The sequence below is a fragment of the Misgurnus anguillicaudatus genome, chromosome 14, assembly GCF_027580225.2.
Source record: "Misgurnus anguillicaudatus chromosome 14, ASM2758022v2, whole genome shotgun sequence".
Classification (NCBI taxonomy): domain Eukaryota; kingdom Metazoa; phylum Chordata; class Actinopteri; order Cypriniformes; family Cobitidae; genus Misgurnus; species Misgurnus anguillicaudatus.
In genome coordinates this window covers 27,799,179-27,815,970 of record NC_073350.2, presented here as the reverse complement: position 1 = coordinate 27,815,970, position 16,792 = coordinate 27,799,179, and the positions used below count along the sequence as shown (strand labels likewise).

At 37.0% G+C, this 16,792-nt stretch overlaps 1 protein-coding gene across 4 annotated transcripts in view; it reads right to left on the bottom strand.

Moving 5' to 3' along the window:
• thsd7bb (thrombospondin, type I, domain containing 7Bb) overlaps positions 1 to 16,792 on the bottom strand; it is a 172,754-nt gene that overhangs the window by 104,993 nt on the left and 50,969 nt on the right. The window contains exon 1 of one of the 4 annotated variants that reach the window (XM_073876169.1): positions 11,981 to 12,231. The exons of the other annotated variants lie outside the window; for them this stretch is intronic. The gene's annotated coding sequence lies outside the window, so the exon portion shown is untranslated. Of the gene's footprint in view, positions 1 to 11,980; positions 12,232 to 16,792 lie in introns of those variants that run through there. 4 annotated transcript variants of the gene reach the window in all.

Sequence of the window (16,792 nt, the reverse complement as noted above, 5' to 3'; positions counted from 1 at the left end):
AATATGTGCAAAATGCTTGGTGCATGGAAATGAATGTCCCAAGCTTAGACAGTATACTGTATATGGTTTCAAAAATCAGAAAGAGCTTTATTGCCAAATATGTTTATGCACACACAAAAAATGTGTCATGGTGACCGAAAGATCCAATGCAGAAGATAAACACAGTGCAGACACAGATAGAAATTACACAGTGAAATAAAATAACACTAATAATATGTCTGTGAAAACCCATCTAAAGTAATTTCAAGTAAGGTCATATCAAAGATTAAAATCAAACTTTGAGGGAATAAACTGTCCAAACAGTGGGTTGGGTATGTGGGAGGGAGGTGTAAAGATCTTGGAGGTTAGGCAGGGGGAAACAGTTATCTTTTCAGCCATGCTGACTGTCCATTGTAGTCTCCTGATATCTGATTTTGAAGTTCAAATTGAAACATAAAAATCTCTGATGTCTCCAATGTATTCATATTATACAACAGACATCAGAAACAATCAATGACGCCACCTTACAGTACATTAGGCAATTACATTAGGGTCAATGGTAATCCACAGTTTGTATCAGTGTGTGTGTGTGTGTGTGTGTGTGTGTGCGCGCTTTCTCCATTTCACTTGTTGTGATTTGCTGTACGTGAGAACACGAGAATCTGTGCATCAATTTTAGTGTTTTATTGTATCTTAGTATCTGTGGCATGAGTCATAAAGGGTTGGATCAGGTAACAGGGTTGGCGGCATATTGTGTGAGCTACTCGGTGACAAACTGACCTTCCCTGCTGCTGAGTCAATTACAGTTCAATTAGGACACAGACCCTGCTGTGGCCCCAAGCACTTGCTGTAAGAAGCATATGGCAGCTATATATGGCCAAACTGGCCCCGGCTCTGCGGGAAACCGTCCCACATACACTTACGAACTGAAGTGGAAATGAATGAATCAATAAAAATGCAGTTTCTATGAGGTCCAAATGAAAGCTCTGCACAGTTACCGGTTTGAACATCTGCTCTTGTAATTTCCATGGAGGCTGGGGAAAGCTAAAGTATTCTGCATAAATAGGATAATGCATGTCGACCTTTAATTGGTAAAGTGTATGAAAAATGGATTGTGCACAATTACGGCTCAAAAAACAAACCTTTTGCTTTAATAAAACCCAGTTGAAAGAAATATTTCAAATGTAAAGTGTCAATAGTTTTTCTGAGACAGCAATTTCCTTGGAGAGGTTTTAGAGGCCATTTACACAACTCTGTTTTTAATTAAAAATTCTAAACTTTTTATTTGTTTACACAAAAACAGCATTTTGGGGGCATGAATTTAAAGTGCAAATTACAATATTTTTCAGTGTAAACTATGAAAACACAAACTTGTGAAAGCATTATATTATTTTTTATATGAAAAAATATAGCCTACTGTCTCTTCAGCTACAATTGCAGCCATTTCAAGCGCAAAATGATTTAAGACATGCTTTTATTGGCGTTAAATAATGGCGAAAATACAAGGAAAATCACATGCACAAACATTAGTAAATCTCCTACCATAAATTTTGCGTCCTAGAAATGCATATGCAATAAGGCCAGTCGCAAAAATAACTAGACCACTCCTTATCAGCGCTAATTATCCACTGCGTGTCTTTTCTAAATCCCGACAGTCGTTAAGTAACGCTTAAATGATGATTTGCGCTGGTGCAAGCTGTTAGTGAATCTGGCCCAAAATATGTTCTCCTTAACTCTTTCCCCGCCACTGACGTGTTAACTCATCAATTAAGAAAAAAAACACTTCTCTGCCAATGACGAATATTTCTGGCTTTCCGCAATACCGCTATTATCCAGCAGGTGGCTGCAACTTATAAAACCCGAATTATCACCCTATAGGGCAAACAGCTGTATGTCCGTGTAAGTTTTGTGGATCGCTCTGATCGCATCTGATCTCTATCAAAAGTCCTTCGCAAAAATGGAATTATTTCAGGTTTTTGCTCAAAATTTTGTGTTTTTGAAGAAACCTACCCATATTTGAGTGGTGAAAAAAATGAAGGTAGGATGGGTCTGTTCTTTAATTTGATTTTTTTACTTTTGTGGAAATCATGAAAAATGCTGGCGCTGGCTGGATTTGAAACCATCGGCATATCAGCAATAGCACGAGAAATACAGATTGTTTATTAATTAACCACATAAAGGCAATGAGTTGCATGTCGGTTGTACAATTAAAATGATTTAATGTTCTGGTGTGCACTACACTTAAGCACAGGCAGAAAACCTTTGTTGAGCTGGCTCAAATGTTTTGGACAATAAAAGAAACAAACTGCACTTTAGTGGGGGAAAAGAAGTCCAACTTTTTTTTGAAGTAGCAATATTTATATGGTCAGTTGAATGTTAATTAGATCCAATTCGTGTTTAGTAAAAATAATTTGATGCAAAAATAAACTAGCTAATTGACCAACTCTATAGTATTATACACAAGTGTTTAAAATCGGTATCGGCATCCGCCAGAAGTTGCCTGTTTAAATTGGTATACTAGACACAAAATGAGTTGTTTTAACACAATCGTTTTAAGAGTGCACGCTGTTGTCTGTACGTGAAAAACGCATAGAAAAAAATTGTCTTTGCCATGTAAATATACCCATAAATGTCTCAAACTGTGCTCATATTTGCTCAGACACCTGAAATCAAAGACTGAAGTCAAAAGTTTCAACCTTTCTCATCAAATTACACCTTTTCCTATAACTGAGATGAAAGCACACTGCTGGACTACCCTATGGAGGATCTCTCATTCAATATACAAGTCAATATTTGTCAACCGCAAAGACAACGAAAAAAAGAGAGAAAAACACAGAGTTTATTAGTCTTTGAGCTAATTTTCACACAGATTGAAATTGTGTTATTTTCATTTGTGCCAGACTAATAAGAGTTTCTGGATGAGAAGTGACTAAGGGAAGTGGATTTCAAAGTGAGTCAGAAACTCAACATGTTTTTGAGTCGTCTTTGATTGTCTTTCTTTCATCTGTTCTTCATTTAGTTCTATTGTGATTCATAGCCACAAGGGCCGAGCAGAGAGCTCAGATTCTTTGGGAGCTGGAATTTTTTTTGACACAGCAGACAGAAATGTTCAGACAAATGTTGACACTTTAACCTTATTTTAATAAGGCTTCCCAGCGAAAGTTTCGTGTTTATGAAACTTTATGAATTGAGTGAATCCATCACATTACAGAAGTTGTAAAGAATGACATTTCATTCAACTAAACTTAATCTAGCTAGCTGAAAACTCAATCTAACTCAATATCTGTGGTGGATACTGACGTGCTAAATACATACACTCCAAAAAATGCTGGGTTGGTTTTAACCGTTGGCCCAGCATTCGGATTAAAACAACATAGCATAGGTTTATTCATAACCCAACAACATATTATGTTTGATGTTAACCAGCATTTTTTTACAGTGTACAGTTGACTTTCATACATGCTGTTTGTTGTTACATTTTTATTGAAGTTTTTTGGGTTATCCATAGTTGCTGTGTTCCTTCTAAATAACCTCTATACTGAAGTGGACACTGTATCCCTGACAAATGCTTTGAAGGTCCAGACAAAATCAGCAGCTGTCAGTGCTTTGATCTTTCCTTATACTCTAAGGTGGATTATTTTTGTCTACTACAACTTCTGTAGTCTTGATCTTCTTCACTGGAAGTTTTACAGCAGAATTTAAAGATCAAACACTGGTGTCTAGACTGGTTTATATGTTCAGCTAGAATGACACATTATACATTAAAGCATGACTTTAGGACAGTGGGAAGATCCTTCATTTAAAATCCTAGATTTGTGTTTTCCACCCCATATAGTGCATCCTAGATGTACATGTTGCATTTACTCAAATATAAGTTTCAGATGGAGGCATCTTAGGAAACATTTGGCTTTGGGTGGGTTTAAGTTGAGATAGCATACAGTAGGTTCATTAGTTGGTTACTATTGTGACTAAAATATGTGCATATGTCAGTTTCATATGAATGCGAGGAATAATTTTTTCACAAGTATTCTTTTCAGAGTGGTGTAAATGTGCCAGTGTATTACACTACATAATTAGTGCATTTAGTAAGAAATCAGACTCGCACAGATGTTTAAAACACCCAGCACATTTTAGACGCATCAACTGTAAAAGGTTCTCACTTGCATACTCAGTATGTTTGCAAATCAGATGGTGAGACACTCACAAGCGAATGTCTGATATAACAACTTTCAAGTGTTCTCAAAAGTGATTAAACCCACAATATGTTTTAACAATGAGAATATTTAAAGTGGATTAATATACTCTAAAAAATGCTGGGTTATTTTTTACTCAGCGTCGGGTCAAAAAGGGACAAACCATTTTTAAAGGGTTAAAATAACCTAGGGGTGACCCCGAATAGTCGAAGATTCGATGCATCGTTATAGGAGAAACCTGATTCTACTACCAATCTCACAGTCGAATCGTCGCAGATGTGTTATGAAATGGGGATCATTCAATTTTGGCCATATATGGGTGCACACATTATCTGACTTCACATAACAGCTTTCTCCCAATATATTAATATACAGCATATTATGATAATGCTGCAAATAATATGTGGAGTAGCAGCTTTCAATAAATATTTTTAAAATTCGTTAATAAATCCAACAGCCACTTTTACATGGCTACACGTCCATAAGAGGTTTCTAGGTTAATAAACCATTGCCTCTTTGTTTCTACATTTAAAAGAAAAAGCTGGCAATTTTGGCAATACTTTCGTTCTTTTAATCATTTCTTTATTTTATTTTATTTATAAATCACTCTGGGTTATCTGATTTATCTATTTGGCTTGTGTTTTGTTTCCGTGCACTTGAGGCATTATGCACATTTGTTCTGCACTTTGTTACTTCTGACCTTATTTTATATAAAAAAAATATTTATTATAAACTTAAATTCTGATATAATTTAAGTCTGTAAATTTTGGATTGCTTTTCATTGTATCGATGTTGCGCTATTGCGTGCTGGCCATGCTTGCGCATGCAATTTAGCCGAACGGGCTAGGTGTTCTGCGTCTCATATTTAGGAGTTCATCAAACTAAACATTAAAAAACGGATGTTTTTCGACGGGTATAAGTTTTAAAATGTATTTCAAACAGAGTGATTATCTTGTCAAAAGTTAAACTACAAAACAGGTATGCCGTTTCGTTAAATTTCGGTGATGAAACGGAAAATATCTGCAACGAACTTATATTTATGCTTGACACGACTGTCTTTCTTGTTATTTAATATTATGGTCGGTGTTCACTTTCAAATGATAGAAAAGAGATTCCTGAAATAAATAATATAAGAATCATCAGTTGTTTCTGTATCTAAAGTGAATACAGAGATTATCAAAGTCAAAGCAAGCAAGCAGGTATTTATGTGCTAATTAATAACACGTAGTGTTTATAAAATCATTAATACAAAAAATATAAAAAATAATAATTTTCAAGACTAAATGTCTTCTTTAGGCATCGTCGGTGTTTAGTGTGACCTCTCTTGGCACTAAACACATCTTGAGCGTTTTTGAGCAGAATAAAGTAAAAAGATTAATTTCTTTAAAGGGGACATATTATGAGATTTTTTTTAAGATGTAAACTAAGTCTAAAATAGGTCTGAGCAAAAGTGTGCCGTTTTAGGTGTGTCATTTAAAATGCAAATGAGCGGATGAAGTGCAACCACTGATCACAATGATGGTGGTTTGTTGCAATTGAAACTCAATTGTGCTGTGAATTATTTTATCTCTCTCTTTCTCTCCATACTAAATGGTTGTGCTGTGATTGGATAGTGCAGATAAAGGGGGCGGTATTACCTTATTCTGACATCACAATAAGGGCCAAATTACAATGACCTATTTTTTCACATGCTTGCAGAAAATGGTTTACCAAAACTAAGTTATTGGGTTGATCTTTTTAACATTTTCTAGGTTGATAGAAGCACTGGGGACACAATTATAGCACTTAAACATGGAAAAAGTCAGATTTTCATAATATGTCCCCTTTAAAATTAGAAATTAGGATTTAATTTTATTTAGGTTTAAGAGATCCTGCAGTTTCCTGCTATTGTTCAAGTGGAAAAAACTTGACACATCATTGACACATTTTTATACAGTTTTTAATACTATATACACATTTCCTGTATTTTCTGGATGTATTCTATTAAAGACACTGAGAAACAATTATATATGATCACTATAACATTGCAAAAACAACAAATCTAATTCTGGCATAGTTGCCTAAGACTTTTGCACAGTACTGTATACTATTTAAATATAACATGCTGATAGTCTGTTGTTTAAGCGCTCCAACTCATGTGAACCATCAATCCTGTTTTCAAATAAATGCCAATTGTAGCTATTCTCATCTACTGTAATAAGGTTGGGTGAAATTTAAACAGAACATTAAGGGTTGAAGATCTCCCATCTTCTCATAAACACATACTGTAAGTACAAAATAGCCTACTGTATGTTTACTTGACAGTGTATTAGCCACTAAATTCACTAAATTCAAACTGCAGTCCACACTACACATGAATCGGATCTAGCACTAAACAGAGAAAGATGGATATGCCAAAAACAGTGCCACTCCAGAAAAATAAGGTCTGACACAGACTAGAGAGAAGCATAATGTTTCATGAGATAAACTGAGACTTTCTTGACAAGTGGACTTATTAAATGGAGACAGAATGTGAGTACTGAATCAAACAAAACTGGGTTACAGCACAAACAAACCGGCATGAGCTAAAAAACTACGTTTAGGGGCTGTCTAAATCTGCACAATGCTTCTGTGCCTTGTGCTGTAGTACAATAACGGCTGTACTGTTGTTTGTGTGCATCCTGACAGTTTGTAGAGTCCTGTGAAGATTATTTAGAGCATCTCTATCTGGACCACAATGACCACTTGGCCTCTGCTAACTGAGATGCTGTGGGGAACCCAACAGTATTAAATATTCAATAATGGGGTTTTCATTATTAAACTGGTAAAGCTGTTGTGAGTGTGAACGAGTTATGGTGTTTATGAGTTTACGTGTGTACATTCTGGTTGACACTGGATCCCCTACAGGCTGAGTTTCGTAACGAGGTTAATTAGCAGATTTAAAGATATGATACAGACGCACATGTGAATAGGAATGAGCTCTCCAGCACTCATTCTCTTGATTCCCATCAAGAGAACTACACTCAGATGTTGTCTATCTCTCTTTCTCTACACAAACATGCACACACATACACTTTCATTTGTCCAAGTAGGAATTTTGAAAAACTACTTTACAATAAGGTTGTATTTGTTAACAAAGTAAATTCATGAGCAAACATGAACAACAAGCATTTAGTAATCTTTGTTAATGTTAGTTGAAGCGTCATGACACACTAACCAACACTTTTTTAGATCTTAAAGGCAGGAATTATCTAAAAAAAACTTTTTTACAAATTTGTTTAAACTGTCTTTATATACCAATACATAAGTCAAATGTTAGTACTCTGAAAAAGAGAGTATAAAAACCGAGTGTCTATAGACTTCTCACGACTGCTCATTTTTCCATTCACTCCACCCCCTCCCTTCTGGGTTTCGTCTAAAGCCACGCCCCCAAAACACATGAACATGCTGGGAGCAGCATTTACCTCAGACGAGCGGAGAGGAAGGAGCGCGGTGCATGTAGTAACATCATGTCACAATCACATGTAATAATACACCTAACTTTATCACTATGAATATAAACAAATAGGATGGCATTAGTACTCAGTATTAAGCCAGTGTTTTGCATGTAAGAGTTTCCATGATGAAAGCATTGTTGACTCTGATGAGGACTACACACCGGAGACAATACCGCTACCGCATCGTCGACTCAAGGAAAAGCCACGTGATATTTACTCTCGTTTAATTGCTTCGTTTATTCCTTTGTTTGCCTTCGCCGCCTGCATGCAGGTACTGTGAGTTCTGAATGCACTTTCTCTACCGTACTTTTGCTCTTCCTAAAGTGCCTCGTGCACGTTCAAATCAATCGATGTGCGCATGTGTGGGCAGATCCCGTAGCAACAGGGGTGGTGCCATGGTCGCGAGAGAGAGTGATAGTCGCGCAAGCCAATCATTTGTTTAGTCTCGAATGGAAATAATTAGCTGTGTTTAAAACAGTCGTGAGAGGTCTCTTTTTCAGAGTACATTTTAATTATGTATTTGTATATAAAGACAGTTTAAACAAATTTGTAAAAAAGTTTTTTAGATAATTCCTGCCTATCCTGCCTTTAACATAGTTAGTTGTGTTGCACATCATAAAAGACAATAGTCCCTTTCACACATATAGTCTTTACTGGTAATTTACTGGTAAATTACCGTTAACATGTCATGTGTGAACAGAACCTTTCCGGTAAATCAGTGCTCCCAATTTACCAGTAAGACAGGTTGTAAGATTACCAGTAATTTACCGGTAAGCGCTATGTGTGAACGAAAATTATAGGATTACCGGCATTTAGAACGGACGACGTCAGACCGTGCTGACAGCTTCGGGCCAATCATAGCGTTTTAATACAGATGACGCGTTTACCCCCGCAGTGTTTACTGACGTTTCCACACACATGCTGCTTGAAAGTTGAGCACACCTGAAGTTTACGTCCACATTTCTTCACCAAAGTTGTTTAAAACAGCTTACCGCCGAATTGCCGACGTCCTTAGCACGCCCTCTGTGAAGCCTAAAGTGCAAACAGTACTGTTGTTAAAAACGCATTTTCGGTTTGACGTCGTCTCATTCAATGTTGTTTGGTCATGAGCAACTTCGCGACTGTTTACCACAGATGTGAAAACAACAAAATACGGACCGTGGTTATGAACGACGTGGATTGTTTACAAATACAACACTGAGCTCGCCGCGTGCTACAGGTACTTCCGCTTTCCAAACGAATTTACCGGTATTTTGATACTGATGTGTGAATGATGTCTTACTGGTAAAATAACGGAACGCCACTGCGTGTGTGAACAGCACATTTTTGTATTTACTGGTAAATTCATTCTGGTAAATTCATGGTAATTTACCAGAATTACTGTGTGAAAGAGGCTATTGTTAGCATCTGTTAATTTTAACATTTGGAGAAAACTAGTTAATTTTTAGCTTTTTGTGATATTTTTGTTTTCCGGGTTTAAACTCCATATTGTGTCAACATCACAGGCTGTGACGTGGCAAAGCACTGTAGTACATCACGGCGCATCAGTGTCTCATTATTATTTATGAGATAGCGTGTTCTTATCCAGTGCGAAGACGTTTCGCTTTTATGTGTGCGCATGTGCTCCATGCAGCCAGGTCAGCCGGGGGTGTTAACAGTTGCAACTTTTGAAAATGTATTAGTAAATGCTGAAATTAACATGAACCACAACTAATAAATACTGCAGAAGTAATGTTCATTGTTAGGTCATGTTAGCTAATAAATTAATGTTGACAAATGCAACCTTATTGTAAAGCATAACAGGAATTTGGTTTTCCAAAAATCTTCACTGGAATCTATTTGTCAAAATGGATCTGTTGGAAAAGTTTGTATGGTAAATATTAAAAAGCAAAAAAACAACAACATTAAAAATTAAAAAAACAACATTATCTTGTGTATTTAGTATAATACAATGTGTTTGCGTAGTTTATGGTTAAAAAACACATTATTTTCCACATACCATAGTAACCGTACATTTTTGTAGCTCCAGATTTCACTCGGAAAAGCTATGGATTTTGTACAAAACTCATCAATCTGAAAAGCTCCGTGTCGCTGATTGGCCAGCTAATCTGTACGTTGTGATTGGCCTGAATTCCTCTGACGTCAGCTGGAAATGTAACACTCATTACCATGTTTGAAAGATTTGGTTGCTAACTTACAGGCTGAGTCTGAAGCGGAAGGAATTATGATAATGTCGGTCTTGTTTACGTCACCAATCCCAGGAAGTAAACAGTTGCCTACAATCTGTGTTTGTTGTAGTCCAAGAAAATATATTTACACTGGAAAAGATAACTCGTGTCATTGTTTACTTTGGGGTCTGTACCTTTTGCATATCGTTGACATGTACTAATACACATTTACAGTACACACCAAAGGTAATGTAAAAACGTGAATCTGACAATAGGTGCTCTTTAAATCCATATTAGATATAAAATCTATGGTGAATATTCCTGTAGCTGACAGGACACAACTGACGCTACCCATTAACTTCCACTAATCTTCTCTTGTGTTTAACAGAATAAAGAAACTCATACAGGTTTAAAACAACATGTTTTAAAAATGATGATTTTTTTGGGTGAACTATCCCTTTAAGAGTGTAACCAGCTAACTTTTAAAGTGTATATGATGGCGGCCGGTGTGCCTGGCCTTATTTCCTGACAATTAAAATAATTTCCCCAGAAAAGCCTTGATTACTAAGTGCCCTAACTACGCCTCCTATAAATTATGAAAACAATGGCATTAATTATGAATCACGCTATAGGCCTTAAACATTCACATCACACTCCAGTTCACAGCACACTCATTCAATCTTCTGTCACTAATGGGCACTTTCAGGGGAATACACGGCACACATGCACACTGCACTCTTCTTTCAAGCCAAAACACAATAGAATCAAACAAATCTCCGATCAGCGCATCCCAAATTCATGACCCTCAGAAACGTACGCACAAATATTTTATGGCTGTATAGATGAATACACATAAATCCATCACGACACAGATCTACGAAAATGAAAAAGGAGAAAAAGGAAAAGTGACAGAGAAGGATATGAACAAGACTTAGACAAACAGATGGATGGATAATGAATCATATTTTTTATATAAAACTGTAGGTCAGAAATAAATGTATGTTGTTTGAAATAAATGAAAGAAAAAGGCAGATAAAGAAAATAGTGGGGATGTGCAGAACATTAAAAGCACATCTGTAAGGGGCACAGGTAATCCTTTGCCTGCTTTAACCTTAATGGAAAATTTAATTAAAACTTGGGCGCGAAGAGACAGCAGGCATATGTCTCATGCTTAAATGAGCGCTTTATACATTACACAGAGTAAAGTGACACTTTATCTCCTAATCCACCAGCTACTCAAACATCTGCTTCTCACTTTTGATTAAAACTTAAAGAACAACACAAGATGTGTCTGGTTTGCTGTCAAGGTCATATTGCCCACACATTGCATCTCCTTAATGTCTTCAGAGGTCTCTAAACTAAAATCTGTTCATCCAGATGCTTTTGTCACATTTTTCTGTCTCATACGAAAGAGGTTTAATCACCAGAAAAACTTCTTAAAACAACCAAAAGAAGGTGGGACTGAAACATGCCCACAGTAATACCACATATCACAATCTCTTGATACTAAACAACAATGAAAAGGAAATGTAGTCGAACAAAGTCTCTAAAGATTTTCCTCCCGAAAAAAAAAACCCCAGTAATCTCATTTGTCTCATTCATAGTTTTGAATAATATCTCGAACTATTCTCGGTTTGCCAAAACACCAAAGTCTGCATGAACAGAAGTGAAGTGCATATCATAAAAAAAATCCTCTGGCACGGAGTAAACTGAGCTACCCTGTATGCCAGTGTTGTAGTCGAGTCCAACTCGAGACCAAGATCAGAGATCAAGTGTCGAGTCCAAGTCAAGATCGAGTCCACGTCCAGCTTATTTAAACTTGACTCGGACTCGATCTCTGGTCTTGACTCGGACTCGACTACAACACTGCTGTATGCTATTCATTTCATTCACTTTCAGTTAACAAGTGCTGTTAATTGCTAATTTGTATCTATTTTTCTCTCTCATAAAAAGCTTATATGAAACTGAAATTAGGTCTCATGAGCTTTACAAGTGCAACATCTGAGCAATAAAATAAGCAGTATGACTTAAACACAATACACGCATAAACAAACCATCCATCAGAAAGATAATTGGATTAAACAACACAATATCTTCATTTACTTTTCACCCATCTATTGCTTCATCTCACATACAGTATATATATATATACATGCTGTCTTACCTGTCCTACTGCGTCCTGTGAGTCCCTCTGCTTGTGAGAAGATGTGAGCAGCAGAAAGGGAGTGATAAAAGAGGAAAACAGGAGGAAAATGACCACAAATACGAAAACAAAGTGTCAGATAATGAGAAAGAAGAGAGAGAAAGTGGGAAAGGCTGATTAATGTGTGAAAGACAGATAGAGAACAGTAGAGAACAGTATCCCAGTGGGCAGTCCTTTCTGAAGATTAAGCATCTGAGAGGAGAGAGAGAGAGAGAGAGAGAGGGAGGTAGCGGACGAGAGACAGCGAGATGGGATTGTCTGTGTGTGGTGTGCAGACACTGCCAGCATCTCTCTCTCTCTTTCTCTCACTCTCTCTCTCTCTCTCTCTCTCTCTCTCTCGCTCCTTCTGTCACTCAGCCAACACCCCCCTCCACCCACCCGTTTTCTATCTCATTTTCAAATAATGAATCGCCATTCAAAGCATATCAGACTGGCTCTAAAGAGTTTAACTCTCTGAACCATCATACATAAATTGTATAAGACTGCAAATATATCTGCATTTCAATCTGAATTTGGGCAGGCGCAATTCAAGTTTCCTGTTGCTTTATTGGCTCATTAGTCGTACTTACATTATTATCACCACGGCTTTAACCTAAGGTTTGGAACAATCTGTTGCCCATAACATTTTAGCACGTTTTACACCCAAAGCATGGTTCATTTAAGATTGCTCAGGACGGGAACACAAAAGGCAAGACGTCATTGGGGGTTAAATAAAGCTAAAACTTAACATTAGGATGGGCTTCAGTGTTGAGATAGTGCCTTACTTTCTGTTTTCTTCAAAACAATTGCATCCTATTGACGAAAGTGTGCTTGGGGACAGATCGATAAAAGTAAAAAAAAAAAAACACTAACTTTAACAGAAAAAGTGATATTATAGATTCCTGCAGTCTCATTTACAGTGGCGGCTCGTGATTGCTCATCCGAGTGGCACAAATTCAAAATAATTTGGAGTGTCATGTGTGTTGATTGCGTTTTCAAAGTGTGTTTGTTGCGTCATGTGAACCATGTGCATCACGTGTTTTGTCAAGGTGATTGCCTGCTGCACACGCGTCAAAACCGTTTATGATAAAAGAGACGCTCACGTCCACAAAATACACGCAAGACACTCCAACCCAATATCACGCAAATACGTGACTATTTCACGTATGGACCAACGTGAAAATGACACGTTTTGCCGCGTTTGAACGTGAGCATGTCATTCCTTTTTGTCTCACTTTCACGTTTTGGTTACTCAACTTTGTTGTCCTAATTTCTTACCATTGTCGCTTCGGTTTAGGGTTAGATTTACATAAAATGACATCCTTACCTAAACAAACTCTAACCCCAATGTCGGGGACAATTGGTTAAAGTTTAGAAAATATAAAAGAATAAGTCTTGTATCTTTTTTTTTAATAAACCAATACTTAAAGTGACAAATACTTAAAGTGACATATAACAAAAGCACCAAATCTAACCCTAAACCAGAGCGAAAATGGTTTGAAAATGGGACAAAAAAGTTGAGTAACCAAAACGTGAAAGTGACACAAAAAGGAAACGTGACATGCTCACGTTCAAACGCGGGCAACAGTAAACTCTGATTACGCATGAGATTATGCGAGTATCTGGCAAACGCGTCTCTTTTATCATAAACCCTTTAGACGTGTCTGCAGCTGGCACTTATTTTGACAAGACATGTGATGCACACAGGTTCACTCAACGTGCAGAACACATATTTTGAAATTACGAACCACACACATGATAGGCTACATACATGTTGTGGAGAACATCGCATCGAGCGCCATCGAATAAAGAAGTCACTGGCCACCACTGCTCATTTATAAAACTGTGTGTAGGATCTTTACTAAAAGTCTATGTACACACAAAAGCCAAAAATGGCATACGTCAACAACTATTAAGACTAAAACAAAGCAATGTTCCCTTTATAAATCACCGATCACCTGCAAGTGTGCAAGTATGAATCATCCTCAGATCCCACCCTGCGAGCCCATTTTCCTGTCAAGTTTGTTTTTTTATAGATCACAACCTTTGCAGGGAAATGGCGTACGCACATTTCCAGCCCTGTTTTGTGCACACTTTATAATATAATATTATAATTGAGACCCCTGGGCTCTTTGATTTAGACTAAAAAGTAGCCACCTAGGAACTTGTTACAAACCTCTCAAAACACTTTAGCAGTTCCAACAGTGGCAGGAAGTTTTGCACAGACAAGCAACCCCCATTTTGCTTTGGAAAATGCACAAATCAAGCTATACATTTTTTTATATTTTATTAAGTTTATTTAGCTAAGTCTCTCACCTCTGTTTTGTGACAGTACCTCCACCCTATCGCCTCACTCCCAGTTGTTAGGAAGGGGGGAGTACTCTGGGTTCAGGCTAAAATTCCCTCAGACAGCACACCAAATATCCTTTATTATCATATTTGATTACATGTTATGCAAATTTGTGAATCTGTACAGTCTTAAAAATTAAAGATACATTAGGGTGTTTTCAGACCTGAGCCTTTGTTTCAAAACCTGGTCTGTTTTCTCCCTTGGTTCGGTTCGTTGGGATGCTCCGATCAGGATTTTTGAAGCCGAAATGATAGCCGATTTGTTATCTTTGTGATCGTCCGATTCTGATTCAGATATCGATTTTTTTAAGCGGATATGCAAGCTCTTTAATGACTGTAACTGTTAACATTTTTTCTAGATAAATTAATAGCACATATGTTGTCTTTGTTATATTACTTTATGATTAGGTATATTATTGTTTTAATAAAGAATTAAATAAATAAGCACAACACATATTTATTCTGCAAAGATACATTTAATATTTCTTTAAAAAGGTTTATGTCTCTTAAAAGTAATGAAAATAAAACACTTCAAAGTCTTTACTGTATGAATTAAATATACAATCATTCGTATGAAGTACAACAGTTCTTTAGTCAAGAGCAAAGAGTGATTTTATTGAGAGATAAATTAGGTTACTGTAGCTTTAAGACGTGCGCGTATACCACTGATGACAGGCAGCTGTGTGTGTGTGTGTGTGTGTGTGTGTTGGGTGTACGCAGACAAAAGCAGCTGTGAGAAAAACGAAAGTTTAAACGGTCAAAACTTTAAAACGCATGCAAATAATACTTTTGGCATGAGGATGCAATTATCCGCGATAGATATGTGTTATATGCGCTGTTTGATGGGGATGTGAAAACGTGTCGCGCTGTTAGGATAGGAGCGCGTCCTCATAGAAAATACACATATCTCTGTAATAAACTTAAAGGCAAAGAAAGAAAAATCCAAATCTGCACGTCGCACATGAGCAACAGGTATAAAAATGCTTGCACTACGTAAAAAAAATTCTCTAATTGCAGCCGCATTCAGAATCCCTGTAATGACAAAAGTTAAACAGAAAGATGAGTTCATGAGATCGGAAAATTTAGCGAGTACAGAACGAGTCATTTAATGCCATTATCGGCCGATAGCGATCGGATCATCCCTAGTTTAGGCATATGCGAACACGGCAAACGCGGTCGGCCAATCCTTTTCTCTGCTTATAAACTCTTAAATATGGGTGTTTTTCTCATCAGGAACACTTTTTTAATGCAAATGTTTTCTCTTAATTGATGACATAACTTGTCAATGGCAGGGAAAGAGTTAATCGCACATGACTTGTATTAACAAAGTCTGGTCCATTTGGAAATATTAAAACCGAACCCAAATGAAATGGCAACATTGTAGCCATTTAACCCCTGGTTTCGGAACAAAGCAATCGATCTACAGGTCTGAAATCGTCATCAGCGTCATCGCTATGTTTAGTTGGAACATGCACCAAACCCTCTGAAGTATTTTAAAACTTTAAAATGAGTCTCAAATCTATTTACAGTATGCACTCAAAAAGCTTCAAAATACTTTTCAAGTGCCTCAAAGATTTCACATTATCATGTTTAGGGTTCTTGAAAGACCTAAGATTTCAGAATACTTTTAAACATATAAAAGGACGTTTGAAACTCTTAAAAGGTGCTTCAGACACGGCACCTGAGGAACCTTAAAGAGTGCCTTGAGAATCTTCAACTTTTACCAACAGGAGACTCACAAAAAGTTCAGTGGATATTTTAAAATGATTTCCATACGTCTGACATCTCACATTACCAACGAGAGGAGTAAAAATACAACTCTGGAGATTTGAAAAGAATCCATGATATGCTGCTCATAATGGTCTGAATGGCTTTGAAAAGGACAGATGATGATCAGTGCACTGTGAAAAGCCCATATCAATGAGACACATACGTCTGCATTCATTGAAAGAAATGCAAAGTACTTTCCAGGAATAGTTTATCCTTCATCTGCAGTTGCACTAACACACACACACACACACACACACACACACACACACACACCAGATGTGATGTTCACATAGCAGTGGCGAACAGGGAAGAGGAAGATTTCTAAAGAACTAATACGATTGAAAGTTTTAAAAAGCATTCCTGTCTCGTGTCTAATTCCAGCTCCATATCTGTCTGTTTAGAGTCGGACGTCCATTAAAGGCGGGGTGCATGATTTTTGAAAAACACTTTGGAAAAGGGAGTCAGTCCAAGTACCAAAACACACTTGTAGCCAATCAGCAGTAAGGGGTGTGTCTACTAAACAACATTGTTGCCTGGGTTACGAATGTGTGGGGCGGATCTATCAACAGAAGGTCCAGATTCTATTGGGATATGAACATGATTGTTCAGGTTTGTTTAGACTATAATATTTGCATCGACCTAAAACTTTGACCATACTCAACTACTTTTTTGAAG